This window comes from Mauremys reevesii, linkage group 2 (assembly GCF_016161935.1).
Source record: "Mauremys reevesii isolate NIE-2019 linkage group 2, ASM1616193v1, whole genome shotgun sequence".
Classification (NCBI taxonomy): Eukaryota; Metazoa; Chordata; order Testudines; family Geoemydidae; genus Mauremys; species Mauremys reevesii.
In genome coordinates, this window is record NC_052624.1 from 237339485 (window position 1) to 237361522 (window position 22038).

The 22038-nt window shown below is 39.1% G+C and overlaps 1 protein-coding gene across 6 annotated transcripts in view; it reads right to left on the minus strand.

The window, feature by feature from the left end:
- Positions 1-22038, minus strand: part of PAG1 (phosphoprotein membrane anchor with glycosphingolipid microdomains 1) — a 153419-nt gene that overhangs the window by 77393 nt on the left and 53988 nt on the right. The window contains exon 1 of one of the 6 annotated variants that reach the window (XM_039524623.1): positions 1471-1517. The exons of the other annotated variants lie outside the window; for them this stretch is intronic. The gene's annotated coding sequence lies outside the window, so the exon portion shown is untranslated. Of the gene's footprint in view, positions 1-1470; positions 1518-22038 lie in introns of those variants that run through there. 6 annotated transcript variants of the gene reach the window in all.

Consider the following 22038-nt stretch of genomic DNA (forward strand, 5'->3'; position numbering starts at 1 on the left):
AAACCTTTACAAAAATCTAACTAAATCTCCCTGGGTCTGAGCTCATGCCACCATCCATGCTACAATGTTCACACTGTTATTTTTAGCATGCAAGCAGAGCTAGCCCATGTTTGTCTACCTGGGCTGGGAGGCACACCTGTGGAGAGGGCACTGTAGATGATAGTCTGGCTGGTTGGTTAAGTGTGTGAAAGACATGAAGAGTTCTGGGAAGCAAAGGGCTATTTTAACCATGAAAATAGGGGCTTGTCTTCTCTTCTAGACTTCCCTACTTTGAGAGAATTGATTGCCAATTAACTCAAGAATCTTGACATGTGCCTTAGGGCTAGTGTGGACACAGTCTGCATTTATTACAGGCTCCACAGTTTGTGTGGGAGGGTCCTACACTAACAAACCTGTTATGCACATTGAGTTAACTGGCAATCAATTAACTTGAGGTAGGAAAGTCTACTAATGACATACCCTATGACTATGTCTTTACTACTAAAAGGTGTGTTTTCATATCGAGAAAGTCAGGGTTGTGAAAATACTATGCCAACCTAGCTATGTTGGTATGATAGTGTCTGTAATGTAACAGACCCAGAGTGTAGTATCCTGACTTCCTGCATTACAAGGCTATAGATATTTTCTGAACTGCCCATTGGTAATGTAAAGTTATAGTGCATGCAGATTTACATTATTGTAATTATGAACTAGAAGCACATTAAGCATCAGATATTTAGAACTCCTGATGTCATTTTACAAATATAGTCACAATAGATGAGAGTATCTCTGCTAGTCAGTATGTTTCCGATAGCCCTTTTCAAATCTGTTTGCTGTTCCCTTGATTTTTTTGGTACCATCTACCCTCAACTTCAGCTTGCTAATTTTTATAAATAAAAAAAAATGCATCAAAAATTGAAGAATGAAATCAGTCTTCACAAACATAGGATGTCTTATATTTACAGGCCCCTATGGCCTTCTTCAGTCAGCTGTATCATTTTAAGAGTGCTGTACTCTGTTTCATTTAACAGGATGAAGGTCTTGACAGAGTAGGGCTTTTTTATGTTGTTTTCCACTCCTTAATTAGATTTCAAATCAAATCTCTCTCTGGACTCGTGACATTCAAATGTATTTAGATATGGCTTAAAATATTGCAAAGCTATCCATTTTCTCATATTGTCATGGCTAACCAGAAGAAACTCTATTGAATTAGTTGGAAATATGGACCAGATCTGATTATCCAAATCAAATTGCCAAGCTATAAAAGCACAAGCGAATCATGCTTTTTTTAAAATGACACATCTGATTAAAGTGAGCTAGAAAGAATATGCCAATACTAGTGAACAGAAGAATTTGGAAATGGAATTGATATACTAGTATCTGGTAAAATATCCACCAGAAAAGGTGTAACTAGGTATTTAATTTTTAGAATGACAAATGTCATAAGGAGATGAGATTAATATTTTCCTGTCATTCCATGATAAGACTTACCTTAGTAGTTGCAGGAAAAGGAACCCTGGAATTTTGACTGCTCCTTTTCACTCATCAATCACCTGTGTCACTACTCTGTCACTCAGTTTCGATTGTTCTGCATCATGCCTCTAATTGCTGGCTTGCCATTCTGAATCCTGATCCTGACAGACCAATTTTTATTGTAGTTGCTCTATTACCAAGACTGGTGCAGCACAGAGGCCATATCACTGGTAGTCAGCAAAAATGTCACACACAAAACACTGGAACTCAGCCGCTCACATTATGTAAGCAGTAATTATTAGAATTTAATAGTACTTGAACAAGAAAATATACCAATTATATAACAAATGAGTTTGTTTCTTTGTATAAACTGTTTACAGCACATTTAAGTGCTGAATCTGGACAGGCATAGGTCTGTTAAAAATTGCCACCCAATATTGCTAGGAAAATCAGGGATTTGCAAGGGGAAAAAATAGCTTAGGGGGAACTGAAGCAAACTGAAGCTTTTTTTTGTATATTTTGTTAATAAGCAGTCTTTCCTGGATATGGAGAATGAAACAATCCATGAGACAGGCTCCTATACCCACTGAATCTAATTTTAAACCATTCTTGCAAAATGCTATCTTACAACTACATTTATAAAATAATACACCTCCACCTCGATATAATGCGACCTGATAGAACACGAATTCGGCTATAATGTGGTAAAGCAGCGCTCGGGGAGGGAGGGGCTGCGCACTCTGGTGGATCAAAGCAAGGTCGATATAATGCAGTTTCACTTATAATATGTAACATTTTTTGGCTCCCGAGGACAGCGTTATATTGAGGTAGAGGTGTAGTAGTTTCAAACGTGGAGCATCTATAATATTACAGTTACTGTTTCAGTAGGTGAGAGCTGCTGGAATACATGAGAAGATCCTTTGACCCAGATTTTTGTTAATGAGAGTGTAGCAATTTTAACTATACTTGGAAGAGTCATACCTGTCCAGTGCAGGTTTTGACAGGACAGTGTGAGGTTCCATACACGCTCCAAAAATCCCCAAACTTGAAATGGTTTTCAAGATCAACTTTTTTGTGGAATTGTTTACCAGCAAGTGGCAGTTAATGTGGACAGAGCAAATTTTTGTTATAGTTGCCAAAAAGAGCCTCAAAGAAGTGCTTTAAAAACTGTTTTTATTTTTAAAAGTTATCCCCCAATCACATAGGCTGGCTTCTGCCAATAAAACTGTTACCTAAACTGGGTTTCAAAAAAATCCATCTTGAAAAGCATATCAGGAATTTGGGGATTCCTATAGAGAGGCAGAGGCCTGAAATTCACTGCCACTCCCCTGTATCAACCTTTGACATAAAAAAACCAGCCACGTAAGATGGGGGCTCTGTATGGTAATCAGTTAAGCCTCTATAGTAATTTCAGCGCAATAGATACAGCAAACCAAACCAAATCTGAAACAGACTGCCACAGAGAAGCTTTCATCTATCCAATCCCCTTCATTTCAGTGGATGAATTCTCCAGCTACCCGCTGTTTGTATGTCATTACAAGCTACACTTTTCCCTCTGTGATTCACTTCATCTGAAGGACTGAAAGCAAGCCTGCCTGGCGGGTGGTGACCATACTCAATCACCTTCCTACATGGTCACTGGAACATCTGGGATGTTTTAGAACAGGAATACGACTCCATATGTATAGGATGGCCTTTTAAATGGCACAAAGCAAAGGGGACCGGACAAACCACTGGAGAATGTACTCTGGGGGAGAATCCCGCATTGACAGGGGAATTAACTATGTTACCTAGTAGATCTTTTCCATCTCTAATTTTTTTTTCTAGCTTTACCGCGGAATGCTTGCTTGTACAGCCAGGTTGCTAGTAAAAGTTGTCTTAAACTACCTGATTACAGATTATTGTTAAAAATAATAATCTTATTTCATAAAACAAAACACTGGACAATGTGATAAAGAATATTAATTCATTAACTTGTGCTGATTTATTAACCTGAGAGATGCTCAGACACCACAGTGATGGATGTTAGTATAAAACTCTAAAACTGAGAGATAGCAAATAACACTGTGTTGGCAGGGACCATGAATTTCTGTCTCCAGAGGGATTTGAATTTGCAGATCTCCAGAGATAAAATTTGCACGCATTTGGATACTTGGCCAACCTCTGCAGTTCTTGGTCATTATCTGTACAAACTCCCACTAACTTCATTGGGAGTTATGACTAGGAGCCACAGTGCGAATTCCAAAAATTTAGAACTGTGGGGTGGAAATAAACTTCTATGTAGGGGGACATGACAGATATATGGGCAAGGGTTGGGAAAAAAACATTTTCAGTTCACCTTTAAAGTACTGAGACACAATTTAAAACAAAAACACTCTGGTTTTCAGAAGCAGACTCCTATTTCCCACCCACAATTTTGGCTTGAGGCAGGACCAGGAGGGAGGGAAGATGGCTAGAATGTTGATGGTGGAAGCCCTATTCTGAGTCCAACCAATTGAGCCATGAAGAGTTTTTGAAGTCTTATAACCATGCCAGTACAGGATGCAAGAAAGCAGTTTCTTATTTCCAGTGCACCAGTAAACTCAACATAAACAAAAAGGAACAAAGACTACTGTCAGTTGTTATAGCTGTCATTTAGTATAACTCTGGCAGATTTACATAAATAGTTTTGTTGCATTCAAAATTCTTCTTCATGCTGGTTTCTCTCCCAACAGTTGTTAATGTATTTCATTTAAGTTTTAATTCCTTTTCAATATACATTGGGCCCTTCTGAGAGAAATATACTAGAACAGCTGCAGACAGCTGTGAGCTTTCCCTAACAGGCTCTGACCGTTGTCTCTGATAAATCAGTGATTGTTTTGTGATGAAGAAGAAAATCTTAACTTCCCTTCAAATATGATCACTTACTGGTACTGGGGGAATCCGGGCAGAAAACTGCAGTTACATTTACAATCGGGGAGATGTGTGTGCCTGATACAATGAAAACATTTTATTTTTATACCAACTGGGCAGATGAAGAAGAGCTGGCCTAATCATGCAAAAATGTTTGCAACATTTATAGGAAAAGGCTCTTTCCAAAGCATTTCAGGGATCCTGATATTAGACACAGTATTGGCTTTCTCCCCTTCTGACTTTTATTTTTGAATTAATTAAGTAGAGTACACAAAATATATCATCTTCATATTCTTGCTCCATCACTATCAAGCATGGAGTAGCTTCAGCTACTGAAGAAATGTTAAGTCCAGACAAGAACGTCTACACTTATAATTCTCCACTATAATACAATACAACAAACAAAACACACTTAGGATCAGACAAGCCTTATGATTTTATAAGTACCTCTAAGAGCAACCTACATTTAAGGTTACCAACTTTGTAATATTGAAAAACCGGACACTCTAGCAGGAGTGCCAGAACTTCCCCACCCTGCCTCTTTCCCCCCCAAGACCCCACTCTTGTCCTGCCTCTTTCCCTGTCAGGTCCCCTTTTCGACCAGATTTTCCAGTCGAAAATTGGCCACCTGGCCACCCTACCAACACTCCTTGGCTGTCTTGCACTCAGTGCTTCTCTGTCTATATTTCTCCTTCAAGCTGTCTACCTCTTTATTTCAGTTGCATCTCTCTTCATTTCCTCTCCCAGCTGTTCCAGCTCACAGCTTTCAGCTCTCCTACTAACTAATGTGTTAACAATACCACTCACACCATCGGATAGCTCCTGCCTGATTCATCACTGAATCAAAACAACATAAATCTCCTATGTATGCCAAAGCAACAGTACATTAATGCCTTGTCTGTACCACAAGAGACTATGCTAGGAAATGCTTTCTAAAAATTATTGGAAAATAGTTTCAGCTGCACATGGTTTGACGCTCACTAAAGATGGTATAAAGTGTGGTTCAGATGTTTATGAAAACTGTTACCGACACTCTATCTGTAACACATTTACTGCTTTAAATGCTGCTTTTGCTTACACCAGGGGTAGGCAACCTATGGCACGTGTGCCGAAGGTGGCACACAAGCTGATTTTCAGTGGCATTCACACTGCCAGGGTCCTGGCCACCGGTCCAGGGGGCTCTGCATTTTAATTTAATTTTAAATGAAGCATCTTAAACATTTTAAAAACCTTATTTGCTTTACATACAACAATAGTTTAGTTATATATTATAGACTTACAGAAAGAGACCTTCTAAAAACATTAAAATGTATGACTGGCATGTGAAACCTTAAATCAGAGTGAATAAATGAAGACTCGGCACACCACTTCTGAAAGGTTGCCGACCCCTGGCTTACACCCACGTAAATCCACAGTAACTAACTGAACAGACAGTTGGGTCAAACAGACTTAAGTCCGCTGAATGGTGAGACAGTAGCTAATCCCCCAGATACAGAGGAAGGAGATGATCTAGATGTCGAACTAGGATCTATCATAACAGTAGAAGTAGAGAGGGCAGACAACTGGTTAAAAAGTGGAAAGGCACCAAGTCCAGATATCATTCCAATGGAGTTTAAGGCAGACTTGAAGAACACTGCAGACATTTTGATAGGCCTCTTACAAAAAGATATGGGAAGAAGAAAAAATACCAAACAAGTGAGAAAGATGTATCATACAATAGAACCTCAGGGTTATGAACACCAGAGTTACGAACTGACCAGTCAACCGCACACTTCATTTGGAACCAGAAGTAAACAATCAGGCAGCAGCAGAGACAAAAAATAAAATAAAATAAAATAAAATAAAATAAAAAATTACAGTACAGTACTAAAAAAAGGGGAAATTAAAAAAAAAAAAGATTTGACAAGGTAAGAAAACTGTTCCTGTGCTTGTTTCATTTAAATTAAATTGGTCAAAAGCAGCATTTTTCTTTTATATAGTAAAGTTTCAAAGTTGTTCAGCTGTAAGCTTTTGAAAGAGCAACCATAATGTTTTGTTAAGAGTTACGAACTTTTCAGAGTTACGAACAACCTCCATTCCCGAGGTGTTCATAACTCTGAGGTTCTACTATATAGTGAAGCTGAAAAAGAAAGGAAAGTTCAGTCAGCATAAAACCTGGAGGGACATTCAATTGCTGTCTATCTCAGGTAAGGAATTTACATGTGTACTTCTATATAGAATACGGAAAGGAGTAGATTCGAGGTTATGACAAAAATAGGCAGTGTTCAGATAGGAGAAATAATGTATAGATCAAATAGAGACCATATGTATCATCAACTGAATGGCAATCACAGCTTTATATGAATTTTATATATTTCCAAAATGCCCTTGATACAATGCATAGAACAGTTTTATGGAAGTTGCTATACTCTGAAGTCCCTCAGAAATGTATGAACATCATTCAGAGTTTCTATTAAAATATGACATGCCAAGTAATATGTAACAGTGAACTCACTAAGCCATTCAAAGGTACTATGGAAGTTGGACAAGGATGTCTTATGTCAAAAGGCAGACACAGGAAAATCATCCTTCCAGTACCTGAATCCTCACACAACAGAACAGGGGTAGCAATAACTTGTACCAGAGAGCTTTGCTTAGGATGACATCTGGTTGGGACTTTTACAGAAAAACTGCTTTTTCATCAAAAAATGGCAGTTCATCTGCCAAAACATTTTGCAGGAATGTATCGGTTTCAAAAAAACTTTTTTGGGGAAGATTTGTCAGGTCAAGAGAGGAATCTCTGGTCAAAATGAGAGCATGGACCCAGAATAGCCAATAGCCCAGTGGTTCGGGCACCCCTCCCCCCATGATGGAGAAAATACAGGTTTACGTCCCTCCTCAGAATCAGGCAGAGCAAGGACTTGAGCCTGGGTTTCCCACACACCAGATGACTACTGTACACACCTGGCTACTGGGGGTGGGGGAAGGGGAAGTCTCTCTCATTTCTCAAAACAAACTGAAAGATGTTGATTTTGTCATGATGTGGGATGGGAAATTTTTTAGAAATCTCAAACATTTTCACAGGACAGGAAAACCATTTCCTACTCATCTTAGGACTACATAAATCACCCCAGCAAATTAAAAATGTAACATAACAGTAATTCTGACTTAAATCGAAGAGTACAAATATGCAGTTATTAGTATGTATTTACATAGGGTCCAGTGCCAAGCCAGGGCACTGTAATAGTAGCCAAGAACCTTTGTATTCTGCGGCAAACTTGACCTAAATGCTGCAATCAGAGGCTTCTGGATTCTGCAGGATTCCAGCACAGCAGTCTGGATGTTCTGTGGCAGCTTCAGGTAAATTTAAAAATTGCAGTTTTTATGGAATTAAATATGAAAATGAATAACACAATCAGTGAAGTAGTCCTTTTATTATTTAATGTGATATTCAATGCAATTAATTATTGCAGCCCCTCCATTTTTAGTTTTCAGAGTGGAAACATATTATCAGATGTATCATATGTATTGTAGAAGTTGTGATGAAGGAAGTTGATGGTTTTGGCAGCTGGTGAAGCAGAAGGCGGAGCTTCTAGCATCTGAAATGGTGGCAGATAGTTTGGGATAAACAGGGTAGCTGGATAGATTGGCTGAAGTTATCAGTAGTGAAGTAGCTAGTGAGAGCGATATTTTGGCACCAACATGCACTGAGATTCACACAGCCAGACCCTGCACCCATACCATTAGTGGAAGCTCATATGTATGGGTCCGCCCACACAAAGCTTCATGCAGGACTGGGGTGCCTTAAACTGCTAAAGCTGATACCCCATTGAGATGAATGGAACAGTTTTTAGAACTTTTGTTTTGGGCTATCTGGAGATAAACTGGTGCACTTTATTTACAATTCACAAAGCTTTGCTTTTGTTTCTTTGGAATTCAGCTTCCCTCTCTTACCCGTAGAGCTCAGGAGCTCCATACGGCTGGAACTTTCAGAAATATAAACCCAAGATTTTAGAAAGGTCATGGCTATCATCCTCATTAGAGATTAGCCATACAAAAATTTACATAAATTACATTAATTTATACATTCAATTAGAATTAAATATTGGAAATCTTAAAACAGCAAAGTGAACAGTTCAGCAAGTCTCTCTCATGCCTTATTTAAAAATAACCAACAGAACACTGGACTCCAACAAACAAGAGTGTGTGTGAAAGTAACACCAGCTTGGAGTTAGCCATCTGTCAGAATGTGGAACCCACCATATTGGCTGAACAAGCTTTAAATGTCTCACTGCAGAACTGGGAAGGAAGAAATAATAAACATGGCAAAGATCCACACTTACAAATTGCACATCAGAAAAAAAAAGTACAAGTGACTTAAAGCTTCTTAGTTAAATGTGTGAGAAGAGAGAACATTAAAGAGAAAAATAAAATATTGTAGACCCAACAGGACGTATAACCATCTTGATGCTTAGTTACGTGTCAACAGCAAATGAACTTCTTGCCAAGAGGAAGCCACATGGAATCTTGTAAACACTTCTGCAAAGTGAGAGACTTTTTTTTTTAAATAGCACTGCTTTGAATGTTTCTGTTGGGAAGCAATTACCAAAGAAATAGGCAGTAGGCAACTAAGGGACTTGAGCTATTTAAAAAACAAAAACAAAAAAACAGCTACATTCATGGAAGTATCTAGTGCTACACTCACTTTCTGCAAAGAATGTCTCCAATGCATTTTAAAATGTTTTTAAATAGACCGTGAAGCTATGAAGCATGTAGAATTACTGCACTTTTGGAAAGATTACAAGGAGTCTAAAGAATGTTTTCTTTAGTGATGTGAACATTTGGGAAAAAATTAATTAATTAATTATTCATTCATTCATTCATTCAAAAGACATATGTACATCTTAGAGCCTGAATAATGACTCAATACAATATCTTGCTGGTGCATATTGAGACCACATATAACTAGTTGTATCATGAGCTGTAATCAAGAGTGAGAGCAGGGGGTTGGAGTAGATGACCCCCTGAGGTCCCTTCCAACCCTGACATTCTATGATTCTCTAAATCAGTCTGCACAAATCAGGGGAACTGATTCCAGACGTGACATCCATTAGAAAAGAGGAGAAAGAGAATCTTGTACACTGAACCCAATTCTGGCATGCTGGCACAGCGTGACCTGGGGTAGGAAGGCTTATTGAAGTGCTGCAGTATTACTGCCATCAACAGGTGTTGCTATGGGAACTGGAATTGTGTTGTCAAGGGTCATTGAAGGTAGTAAGAAATCATATAAGAAATATCCAGAAATGTAATGAAAATGAGACAGAAGCACTCTCATCAATTTCTGTCTGTGCAAAGACTTACTTATGCCAACCTGTAATGAACTGGGAAATATCTGTATTATTATTTTATGAATATGGTGCATGTGTCTGTGTTTGTTTCTGATGGGTTACTTGCTAAGGAGTTAGATCAAAAGGGATTGTTACAGGAACAAAGCAGGAAAGGTGAAACAATGATACAGGGAAGAGTCTTGCAGGAAATAATGGAAAAGCTGTTTATTGGGAAAAACCCCTGCTTGCCTCCAGGCAGGCTGAGAATGGTTTACTTGTCCCACGGCTAAGACTAGGATGAAAAGTAAGATACCAAACATTAGGCCTAGAAAAGTGTAGGGGCTGAGTGAGCTGTCAGCAGACTGAAGCTGCACTGGTTGATGGGGACTGCAGCAAGCAGGATGGTTCTCCCAACCCAGAGATGGGAATAAACTGGACTTACTTGACATATGAATATAGAGAAGTTAAGCTTAGGTAGGGAAATATGCATATAGGACTCTTACTTGCATTAACCCATTTTTCCAGGTACTGAGTTCTCCTTGGTAATTAAAGGTTGCTTTGTTTTGAAATTGCTGCTTTTGAGTCACTTTACTCAGCGGCTGTCATAGGTCCTTGGAGGAAAAGGGCTGACAAGTGCCAGACAAAATTGGCTCTGTCAGATCAACTTGATTGGGAAACAGGGAACGCTGCAGCCCTAAGAACCAGTCTAAGAGTAGCTGGACCACATGGTTCCACCCACAATGGGATGCAGGAAACCAGGCCTATCACCTAAGTGGTGCATCGAAGGAGACCAAAAGGGGTCTAAGATACAGCTGTGTCTGCAATACAATCTTTAGATGTTTAGTCTTTTACTACCCTGAGCAGTGTAAGACCTTACAAGCTAAGCAGGGTCAAGTTAGGTTAGTATTTGGATGGGAGATTTTCTTGGAGGGACTTTACAGCATTAATACAAACCACTGGAATAGAAACATCTTCTATTATTATTAGCAGTATTCCAGTAGCACCCACAATGCTCTATGCAACACCCACATCCACACGAAGACACACACAACCGTCTCTGGATGACACAGGTCTTGCCTAAGGCATCATTCTCATATAAAAAATTAGGCTGCTGCAAAATTTATTAGCTAGGTGCAGAGTTTAAATGTCATCTAGTCATATTCACACACAGTAATAGCATATGCTTGTGCAGTCATAGCTGCAAAGGGTGTAGCCAAATCCTTCCTAGGCCCCTCTCACTGTCTCTTTGCAAAGGATCAACACAAGGAGTTTTGAGAACACTGCTCCACTGTAATACCAAGAGACATCCTAAACCATATACAGTACACTACTTCTGGTGAGAATACTCAAGCATACAAGCTTAAAATTCATTTTACATGGAGTATTTATGCAAATAAACCCTTGATTATTTGACTGTTCATAGAAACCAAATTCAAATGGGGTCATAGCATAGCCTAGCCAAGAATCATTTGTAAAGTCAAGTAAATATATTCCCCCATCTGGGATGAAACTCAGGAACACAGGCGTTCTGAAGGGCTCAAGCTGCATCCAATGAAGAATATAAGAGATCACACTTTTCTAAAGCTTTTTTTAAAGTTATTTCTCTATCTGGCTCAGTTTATTGTTTTTGTTCATTTTTTAAATAATGTGAAATGTTTTTGTTAAGTTACAGTTTATAGTAGAAGCAACTGAATCAAGGGCAAAGAAAACCATATCATTACCCATCTTATTTTAGGGGGAGAAATAAGAAGTTCATATTTTGTGAGTGAGCCTGCCCATTTTTCTACCAATGTGAACAAATTCAGATGGGAGATGACAACCATTTATTTTCCGTTAATCTGGCTCACAATAGCTGGAGCCTTCTTATCCGATGCATCGGGTGGCATGATGAAAAATTTTATGAAAAGGTAAAGAGTTATATGAACTCAGAAAGCATCTTTGAGTCCTCCCTGAGTCACTGAACCAAGGAGAAACCCCTTTGAAACAACACTGGCTATGAAAAAAATGCTGAGCCTTTGAACCAGCTTTTTTTTTTTAAACTTACTGTGGGTAAAATTTTGATACAAATGGTCATTGTGAATTCTTATCTCTAACCTGACAACCAACAGACTTCTCTCTTACATGAAGATTAGAAATTACTTTTCTGTAATGTAAAAAATAATCTTATTATTTTTATTTCAAAGGACAAAAATGGCCATGTGGTTATCTTGTAACCGTGTGGAAGAAAAAAATCCTTTTTTGGAGGCCATTAAGAAGTTCCAAATTACCGTGGCCTGAAGCAATGGCTGTAAACTAAAGTAATTTAACTAAAAGAATGAAAAAAAAGTGAGAGAGTTAGGCAATAGCTTGTGGCCTCAGTATCATTACCAAAAAGTTTATTATGTACATCAGCGTAAAAGGGCAAAGATTCCATTATTTCCTGCAATAAAAAGTTAGCATTCATTCACCAAGCCATAATAGCAGCAACAAATGGGATCGGAGTTCTTTTGTTTTTCTTTATGCTGTACAATCAATTTAAGAGGGCCATCCTCAGTCTGCATTGCATAACTGAGCAAGCTAGTATTCCTTTCTGCCTTCCTTACTAATACGGGACAAGGATAAGGTTAGTCAGTACTTTATCCACTACTAAAAGTAGTGTATTTTTCTTTTATTTGAACCAGACTTGTAATTATCTCAATTAAACTTTTAAAAATGTTAATTTAATAAACGTCACTGTCACCTTTGAACACTATTCTTGAACCTTCACTAGAAGACTATACCAATTTTATTATTTTTATATCATTTTCAAGTTGTAGTTAACCGCAGGACTATACAGTAAGGTGTATAATTACAGAGCATGTACACATTTTTATGCCATGTACAATGAAAGACATAACAGTGATTGCTTTGTTGCTGCCAACCAATCATTACCTTTAGCTAAGGGGGAGGGAAGAGGGGAATTAATGACTTCTGCTTTTCACACACTGGCACATCTTTATGGCTGTTGTACTATTGCTTTTGATGTTAGAAGGTGTGTAAGGCTGCGAGTCTGTCACGGAGGTCACGGATTCCATGACTTTCCCTGACCTCTGTGACTTCTGCAGCGGCTGCTGCTGGCCCAGGGGCTGCCCAAGCTGGGCCAGCAGCAGCAGTTTGGGTGTGTGGGAGCAGGCTGAGGGCAGCGGGTTGGGGAGTGTGTGGTGATGTTTACCTCAGAGTGGGGGGCTCCCCAGTTCCCACTGGCATGGCCCCTCTGCTGCTCCTAGGCAGCAGAGAGCCAGGGGTCCCAGGCCACCTCCCCCACCACCCGCAGTTCCCCTGGACTGCCCCCCTAAGCTCCCCCACCCAAGTTTTAGTCACGTGGGTATTTTTAGTAAAAGTCATGGACAGGTCACAGGCCTGTGAATTTTTGTTTACGGTCAGTGACCTGTCCATGACTTTTACTAAAAATACCTGTGACTAAAATGTAGCCTTACTCATGAGTCCCAACAAACAGAAATTAATGTACATAAGCTTTCCTTAGATATATTGGCAATAGGAAGCAACAGTTGAGTCAGCTTGTTTGAATTCTTTCATGTTAAGTAAATGCACACACCAAAAAATAACTGCATACAAAGGAAGAGGGAAGAGAGAGAATATTGATGGCAAAAATACCAAGTCCTACTGGATTTAAAACATTGATCTTCCATAAATAAATGTATTCTCAAGGTTTCCATCTGCTGAGTCACATTGGTAGAACTACACACTGAATTTTTTGTTAGGAAACTCTTGGAGACTGGAAAACATAGGTCAGATTCAATGGCGTTATATCAGGGATTAATTGGCTAGAGACCCAAAGATTCTGTCAGTAATTCTGTAAAAATATTCACTTTGGATTCTACGGAACTCCCATAAAGCTGATAAAAATAAGATCTGAAGAAAAAAAAACAATATAAGGCTCTTTGCTTTCTATGCTTTCAGCTGCTTTTGCAGAATGAGTTCTTTGGAGAGGCTTCATTCCTTCTGGACAGAGAGCTTTGCCAAACCACTGGGGTATAGCTTTGAAGTCATTTTGCTGAGTAATAAAACACAAGAAAACTACATGTTGCTCTGTAGAAGGTGCCCATAGTTTTGATCCTTCTTCTCCTGGCAGTGAACATAGCACTAGAAAAATCCAACACTGCAGGAAAGCATTTACGCACAAAGCACCAATTCTATAATGGTACAACTACCTATATTATCATGTGCGATGGATTTCTGACATGCACACTTCTCAATATGTACCTCTATCATGCTCTCCTCCACTACATATGTACACAACATTACTGTTATCTCCAGATCTCTCTCAGTCCTTCATGCACTGGGGGCATGAAGGAATGATGAAAAGCCTCCTACTGATGTGTCTAAGTATAATATTTAAACTAAACACTTACTTTTTGTGAAGTGTGCAATTTTGGATTTCTACCTTAAATCTTGATTGAATAACATGCTTATGTCATTTCCCCCTTTCTATCTAGCATACTCTTTTTTGTACAGTAAACTTATTCTTATGGTACTGACTTTTGCTATTGTTTGGTATAGGGGGCCTGATTCGGATCTCACATCAGGGTAAATCAGGAAGTCCTTGGAGTAATACCAGTGAAATAAGAATCAGTCCCATACGTTTCTGAAAATGTAATTAAAATACATCTTAGACATTATTCATACATGTTACATGTTTTTAATAAATAGGAATAGCTCTGGGTTATGGGGATGGAGTAGTGAAATCTTGTAAAAGACACACAGACGGGGTGAGAATATTTTAATCTCATTTTTTGCGGGAAGAGGAAGCAAATGCTTTTGCTACTTATTACACATGGTACAAACCTACTACTTAATATGGTTGATCCAGAAAGCAAGACTTGCATGCTGTATTTGGAGAAAACTGTCATCTGCATTCGTTTCTTTCACTTAGCTGTTAAAGAAATACGGATACCAGCATATACTGTAAATGGATTTTAAAAAAAGGACTGAATTTCCTGTGAAACCCAAACTTCTGAGTTTTCATTATGACGTAGAATAAAAAGCATGACAGATGCTTTATCCTGAAATCCAGAAAAGAGTGTTTATTTCAAAGCACCAACTGCAGTAAAGAAATGTGAGTAGTGATAAATAAGAGGGGAGAAGAACTAAGCACAAAGTCTGATCTGAATATTGCTGAACCTTGTAATTGGGCAAAACTGCAGTTGTCCAGAGTACCGTAGTATTATTTCTAGGTTGACCCAGGGTCTAAGCAATCACTCCCCCACATCCAGCCTGCACACAGATTCTGACTTACTAGGGGCAGTGTCCCTATCCAGAAGAGTACATTAAAACTGCATCCAAACAAACAATGCTCTGCCCACAATATAGATCACCAAAACAGAAAAGAAAATGAAACACTATCCTATAACAATTGCTGGTGGGAGCATGCTTCACTGAAGCATAACACAACAGTTATTGAGTTAATCAAAGCAGGTATATATATGGCTGGACAACTGAAAGGGCGAACACACACACACACACACACACCACTCAGAACTAAATTTAAGTCTTTTGACCCTAATTCAGGAAGGTAACTAAGCATAACTTTGACTTCAGTTGAATTACCCATGTACTTAATATAGCTATACCTGTGCTTACTGTACTGAATTAGGGACTTCGTTCACAGTTGCTTTTCTCCTGTCCCCTGTATTTTCCTAAATTCCTAGTTCCATGCTGTGACAGATATGGCAATTTCCTGCACTATCTTTGAGAGATCTTATTGAATTAAGTCTAAGTAGCTTTGGAGTCCATTGTATTCTAAATGCAATATTTATGTCTTATTGTGGGACTGTATGTAACTTCTCTAGGGAGGAGACATGACCAGTGTAATCCTGGGGAAGTGTTATGAGCTTCAAATGACTATTCTAAACAATGTGCCAAACAAGAAGGAACCTTTGGGACAAACAAAGCTGAGTAGAGTTCCTAGGAAATACTTGAGGTGGTGAATAAAAATCCCAATCTCAGGCCCCAACCTTTTAGAGCTACACGCTGAGGAGAAACCCATTGTCTGCTGGTTACCTATTCCCGATTAGGGAGGTCGTGCTGAGGAGATGGATTTAGTATGGCCTGAAGAGCAGCCTCACCAAAGGTTGTGTTAGACCGGGAATAGTGTAGTGCTAAGGACCAGGCAGCTGCCTTGCAAATGTCCAAGATGGGTATGTTCTTTAGTAAAGCCACAAAAGTAGACTGAACTCAGATAGAATGGGCAATCAACCTAGGTGGAGGACCCCCCCAGAGGCATTCTGAACCCATTTCAACAGTCTTTGGGAGGAAATCGAATGCCCTTTCATTCTTTCATCAAAAGAAATAAATCATCAAGAAGCCCTGAAGGACTTAGTCCTATCAAGTTGGAAGGCAAGAGCTCTTCTTAAATCCAGAGTTTGGAGACTGGCTCCCTCTCTTGAGGAGTGAGGCTTGAGGTAAAACACTGGTAACTGAACTACCTGATTGATGTGAAAGTCTGATGAGACTAAGTCCCCATCTTTGTTTCTTACTTAAAGTCAATTTATCGAGACAGAACACTGCGTATAGCAGATCAGCCATCAGTGCTCCTAATTTTCCAACCCTTCTGGCTGAGGTGATCGTTATGAGGAACGAGGTCTTAAAGGACAAACAAAGCAGCGAACAGTTCTGCAGATTCAAACAGGAGTTTCCTCAATTTATTGAGGAATGAGTTGAGATCCCATGGTGGAGTAGGTTCACCGATGTGAGGGAAAAAGGTTAGATAGACCCTCAATGAATATTTTGGTGGCTGAATGAGTGAAAACTGAAAACCTGTCATTTGGGGGGCAGGAAATGAAATGCTGTAATGGCAGCCAGGGGAAGCTTAATTGAACTCTTTGATAAATCTCTGGTTTTTAAATTTAGCAGGTAATCCAGAATGTGTGTGAGGAGGAAATATGCAAATGTTTCCACTGCTGCAGGTAAGTTTTCCTTGTGGTGGGTTGTCTACTATTCCATAGTACTGTTTGGACCTCCAGACAGCAATCCTGTTCTATGCCAGAGAGTAATCTAGGAGCCAAGCCTTCAGGTGAAGTGACAAGAGGTTGGGGTGGGTCATGGTGCCTGATTCCTGAGTGAGGCGGTCCGCTGTCAGAGGAAGGTGAGGGGGTGGTCACAGGGATAGGTGAACTAGATCTGGGAACCATACCTGCCTTCAGCCATGATCATACTATAAGGATGGCACCAATCTCTCGTTTCAGCTTGTTCAGGGCTTTGAGGAGCAACAGAATTGGGGGTGAGCATAGAGTAAGACATGAGGCCAGGCAGTAAGGAGGGTGTCTCCCAGGTAGTTCTGACTTACCCAAAAGTATTGGCATTTTGCACTGAACAGAGTCGTGAAGAGATCTATCTCTGGAGAGCCCTAGGTGACACAAATCTCCTGAAATACTGCGTCATTCAGCTCCCACTTATGGTCATGACAGAAACAGCTGCTCAGCAAATCTGCTATGATGTTCTGTAGCTTCAGTAGATAATCTGCTGAGATCTCTATGTGATAGGATATGCACTAATTCCATAGTTTTATAAATTCTGAGCATAAGGACTGCCATCTAGCTCCTCCTTGGCAATTTATATAATACATTGCAGTCCTGTTGTCCAGCATTACTCTGAAAGAGGGATCTCTGATGTTGGACAGAAAATGGTAAGTGTGTTGGATTGCTCTGTGTTTGAAACTATTGATATGGAGAGACATCTCCTGGGGTGTCCATTTGCCTTGATCTGTGAACTCCTGGAAATGGGTGTCTAAGCCAAGCAGGGAGATGTCTACAGTAACCATTTTTGTGGGGGGAAAGTTCCAAGAATGGAACTCCCACAGACCTGAATCAGTTTGACAATATCTCTTAAGACACATCTGGCTTTTGGGAAAAGATTGCTGGATTTTGTGTTTCTCTGGCATGTCCCTGGACTGCATTCATTAACAGTCAGAATGTCATGTTGCATTGTATTTTATAGATAACAGGGCAAAGATGTAGGTCCTTTTGTAGCTCACTTGCTGTATAATCTAAGGCTCCCAAATCAAGACCAAAATACAGATAAAACATAAAATAGCTTTGCCACTATTTCTCTAAAAAAGTTCTATATGCGTTTCAATAATAAAGTACTTGCACAACACTCAATAAGTGAACTTGCATTTTGCCCATCTGGATCAACCGTGTGCAATACAAACAGCACTTCAGAAACCTTGGTACCTTTGGAAATTAAGCCTGCTGCTGCGTGCTGCGAACATCATCATGGTCTGAAAATGAGACATGGTCATGTCTCACTGATGTACTTGGGTATAAATATTAATTTTAAAGTTACACACAATTAAACCAAATGTGGAGTTCAGCTGCTTATTCAACTGAATATTACAGTGGAATTCTCAGCAGAAATCTATTAACTTAATACACAAAGGTATAATTAGAAGTGAAAAGTGTGTGTGTGTGTGTGTGTGTGTGTGTAATATATACAAAAAGAGTTAGAACAAACCTGCAGTTCCAACTGATGTCTTTATTAACTTGTTCTCAGTGGCAGTATCACACACAGGGTTAGTCTGAGGTTAATGTATACCCCACACTGTGACCTTTCAGGCTGAATTTAATTGTAGACCTATCAAGGATATAGAAGAGTGATAAGGCGCCCACTGATTGATTTTCTTGCTCGCTGACCACAGGAGCTCATTTCAAGAGAACCTTGCAGTTAAATTTACAGCACAATTGAGAGAACATTTCATGTGATATACACCCTAATCTAATTTCTGAAGCACTTATATAAAAGGTCCTCCATCACAAGCCACAAAAGTCCCCATTTGACTCCTCTCTAAAACCTCAATGTTGTGTATAGCATTATCCTTTAATATTTATCCTACTTAAATGTCCATAAAACATTGTGAGAACATCTTGCCATCCAACATTAAAGAACTCTTTTAGGTGTCCTGCTATTTGCCCTTGTAACTCTGTGGGGGCTTTTCCAAGTAAAAGCAGGGGGGAAATTAAAGTAAGAAGAATAGATAGGTTACACTGAATCTACATGTAATGCAATTCCAAAATAGACACTTTTACTATACATGCATAATGCCTTTGGTTACACTTGAAATGTATCATCTTTGGTTTAGTAAAAGTGGGACACATAAAAGGTGTCTTTGTGAACACACCATTCATTGTATGCGTGGCTGAACTATTTTTTGTATTGGATAATATCTGTATAAAAATTGTGCATCTGTTTATAGAGGTTTTCGTTCTAAGTTTAAGGTTTTGTTATTTTTATGCCCAGTTGGATTTTTCTCTCCTACATCCTATTTTTCATTGTTCTCCAAATACAATTTTCTGTAACATTTTTAGTTACTCAGTAAGACTGACCAATGCACTAAGAAATCCCCATAAAGATCTTTAGGATCTGTGTTAGTTTTAAACAGATTCCATTTCCAATACATGAAAATAATGCCCAAAAACACTTATGTTTGGGGTTTATTAAAAAAATGATAACTATGATTTATTTATAACTTTTTCTATGCACTCATCACCAGTTTGAGCAACTCACATACATTAAAAACGATCCTCACAACCTCTCTGTGAGGTAAGGAAGCATTATCCCTGTTTTACATGACAGGAACTGAGGGTTTGTCTATACCAAAAAGTTACATCAGCATAGCTATGTATCTCAGGTATGTGAAAAATCCAAGCTGATCTAACCCCCAGTATGGACAGTGCTAGTTGCTGTCAACCTAGCTACTGCCTGTCAGGGAGGTGGATTACCTATAGCAACAGGTATTTTCAGTGTAGAGACAGCCTGAGGCTCAGAGTGGTTATGAGCTACGCTGTGCCATTTAGACATTATGCACATTATGCACTGGGAACAAATGTGGGTGTGTCATAAACAGATAGTTAAGGGTTAATGCCTCTTTTACCTGTAAAGGGTTAAGAAGTTCACCTAGCCTAGCTGACACCTGACCAGAGGAACCAATGGGAGAACAAGATGTTTCAAAAGGAAGGAGGGAAGTTTCCTTTTTTTAGTCAGTTTCAGCTGGAGTGAAAAAGATCAAGAAACCAGCCTCTTATCAGAGTAGTAAGTTTTAGAAAGGAATAAATAGGTTTATGTTTATTTTCTTTTGTAACTTGTCTTGGTGCAATTAGGGGAATTATCAAATTGGGTATTCTTGTGTGTATTAAGGTTTTGCCCAGGGGAACATCCTGTGTTTTCTATCTATTGTCTGTGAGATTAGCTGGAATGCTGTCTCTCAGGGTTTTTGTTTTTTTTTTTCTTTCTTTTACCTTTCTTTTATTTAATTAAAAGCCTTCTTTTTAAGAACCTGATTGATTTTTTCCCTGTTTTTTAGATCCAAGGGAACTGTATCTGGACTCACCAGGGATTGGGGGGGGGAAGGGACAGGGAAGGAGTAATTCTTCCTTGTTTTTGAGATCCAAGGGAATTGGATGTGGACTCACCAGGGAATTGGTGGAGGAGTCTCTCAAGGCTACCCAGGGAGGGGAAGGTTTTGGGGGGAAAGAGAGTGTTCCAGGTACTCAGAAATCAGGATGGTGGCAGCGAGACCAGATCTAAGCTGGTAATTAAGCTTAGAAGTGTCTATGCAGGTCCCCACATCTGTACCCTAAAGTTCAGAGTGGGGGTGAGACCTATGACAGGGTGTATCATCCCAGGGGGACTATAATACTTCCTGGAGCTCTTGGGATGCAATCAGGCAAAGGGAGAGTAATATAGGATACCCTTTTAAGTGGTGCCTGCTGTTTGATTACCTTTGTTCCAGGATGGATGGATGTATAAATAAAACAAGTTACATATAGAATATGCCCATACATGTCACTTATTTCTCCTCCAGGGGGAAGCTGATCAGGAACCCCCTGGACACTTGCTACTGCCCAACAGACAGGCAACAACAGTAACAATATTTGTCAATGTAGTTTATAGTAAGAAGTTACTGTAGGTATCCCAACGATAGCTTGGACAACACACTAGCCAGCTTTATGCTTTCATGACAGGCCTCTCTGATTAAAAGAGAACACTAGTGATCAAAAATCATCTTTATAATAGTTAATTTCAGGAATCTACATCACAAAGATATTGAGAGCAATACTAGTAATATACTGCGAGAAACAATGCTTTGGTTGTTTCACAGGTTATGTTTTTTCTTACCATTTTGCCAAGTCTGTTGAATTAAGTTTCACAGCAGGATTGGTTTGAAGTCATATTAGAACCGGTGTGAAGTTCTAATTCCCCACTCTCAGACTGGCTTCCACTGAAGGACCCAGGGGAAGTAGGACATAGTGGGATTGCAAAGTCTGCAGATACCTGGGGTTACATCTTCTTCATGGAGTACTCGACAGGGACCCCTCCTTTTGTTTTTGTATTGAACAAACACAGTTTCATATTAACTCAGCTCATGGGAGCATGCTCTAAGCCTAGAATCATAATTTCTCATTCAGCTCATCAACAACTAAGCTTAGTGTGAACTATTCCATTAAGTCAAAGACAGAATTAGCTTAATCACATATGCTACATCATATGTCCCTATCAACATGCACTGATAAACAGATGAATGGCATTTGCACAACTCAAGAGTGGATAGAAAACAAATTATTTTACTTCTAATTCCATTTGTTAGGAAGGAAAATATGATCAAAGACCAGTATGCGTTCATGTCACTTAAACAGCTGAATATTATAAACACATATAAATTATATGAGATAAGAAAACAAGAGGATTAAAAGGGGGAAAAACTGAAACACCTACAAAATCTCCAGAGAAAAACAAAACAAAACAAAACAACTATTTATTTGAACTCCCAGGAAAGCTAAAGCCAAAACATGAGTATTTTCTTTTGTAGACAAGTTTCCATATATTGAAAATATGCTTGAATAAATTGTTGACTATTCTTATTAAAATCTTTGGCGAGTCTGCAAATTTTTCACTCTCTAAGGTTTGGTCTACAATACCAACTTATGTCTGTAAATTCCACACCCGTGAGCGACACAGTTATAATGACCTGACCCCCAGTGTACACAGTGCCATGTCGACAGGAGAGTTTCTCCCATCAACATTGCTACCAACTCTCGGGGAGGTGGAGTACCTACACTAACGGAAGAAGCACTCTGTGACGTTGCACTCTATATGGTTTTATAAAAATATGCTAATGAGTGAATATAATGTAACTGGAATATGCTTCATGCAAAAGGTCTCTTGTAAGGTATCATTACAAAGCTTATAATCTACTGAGAGTAATCATCCTATTTGTATAAATGTACCACTCTTGTATCTGAAACTAGAAATATGAAATATAACTCTGAGGGCCTACTGTAATTATGCAAAGTGTGGGCCATTAATGGTGGTTTGGAATCTTGATGACTCCCATTAACCAGGACAATTGTCTGCA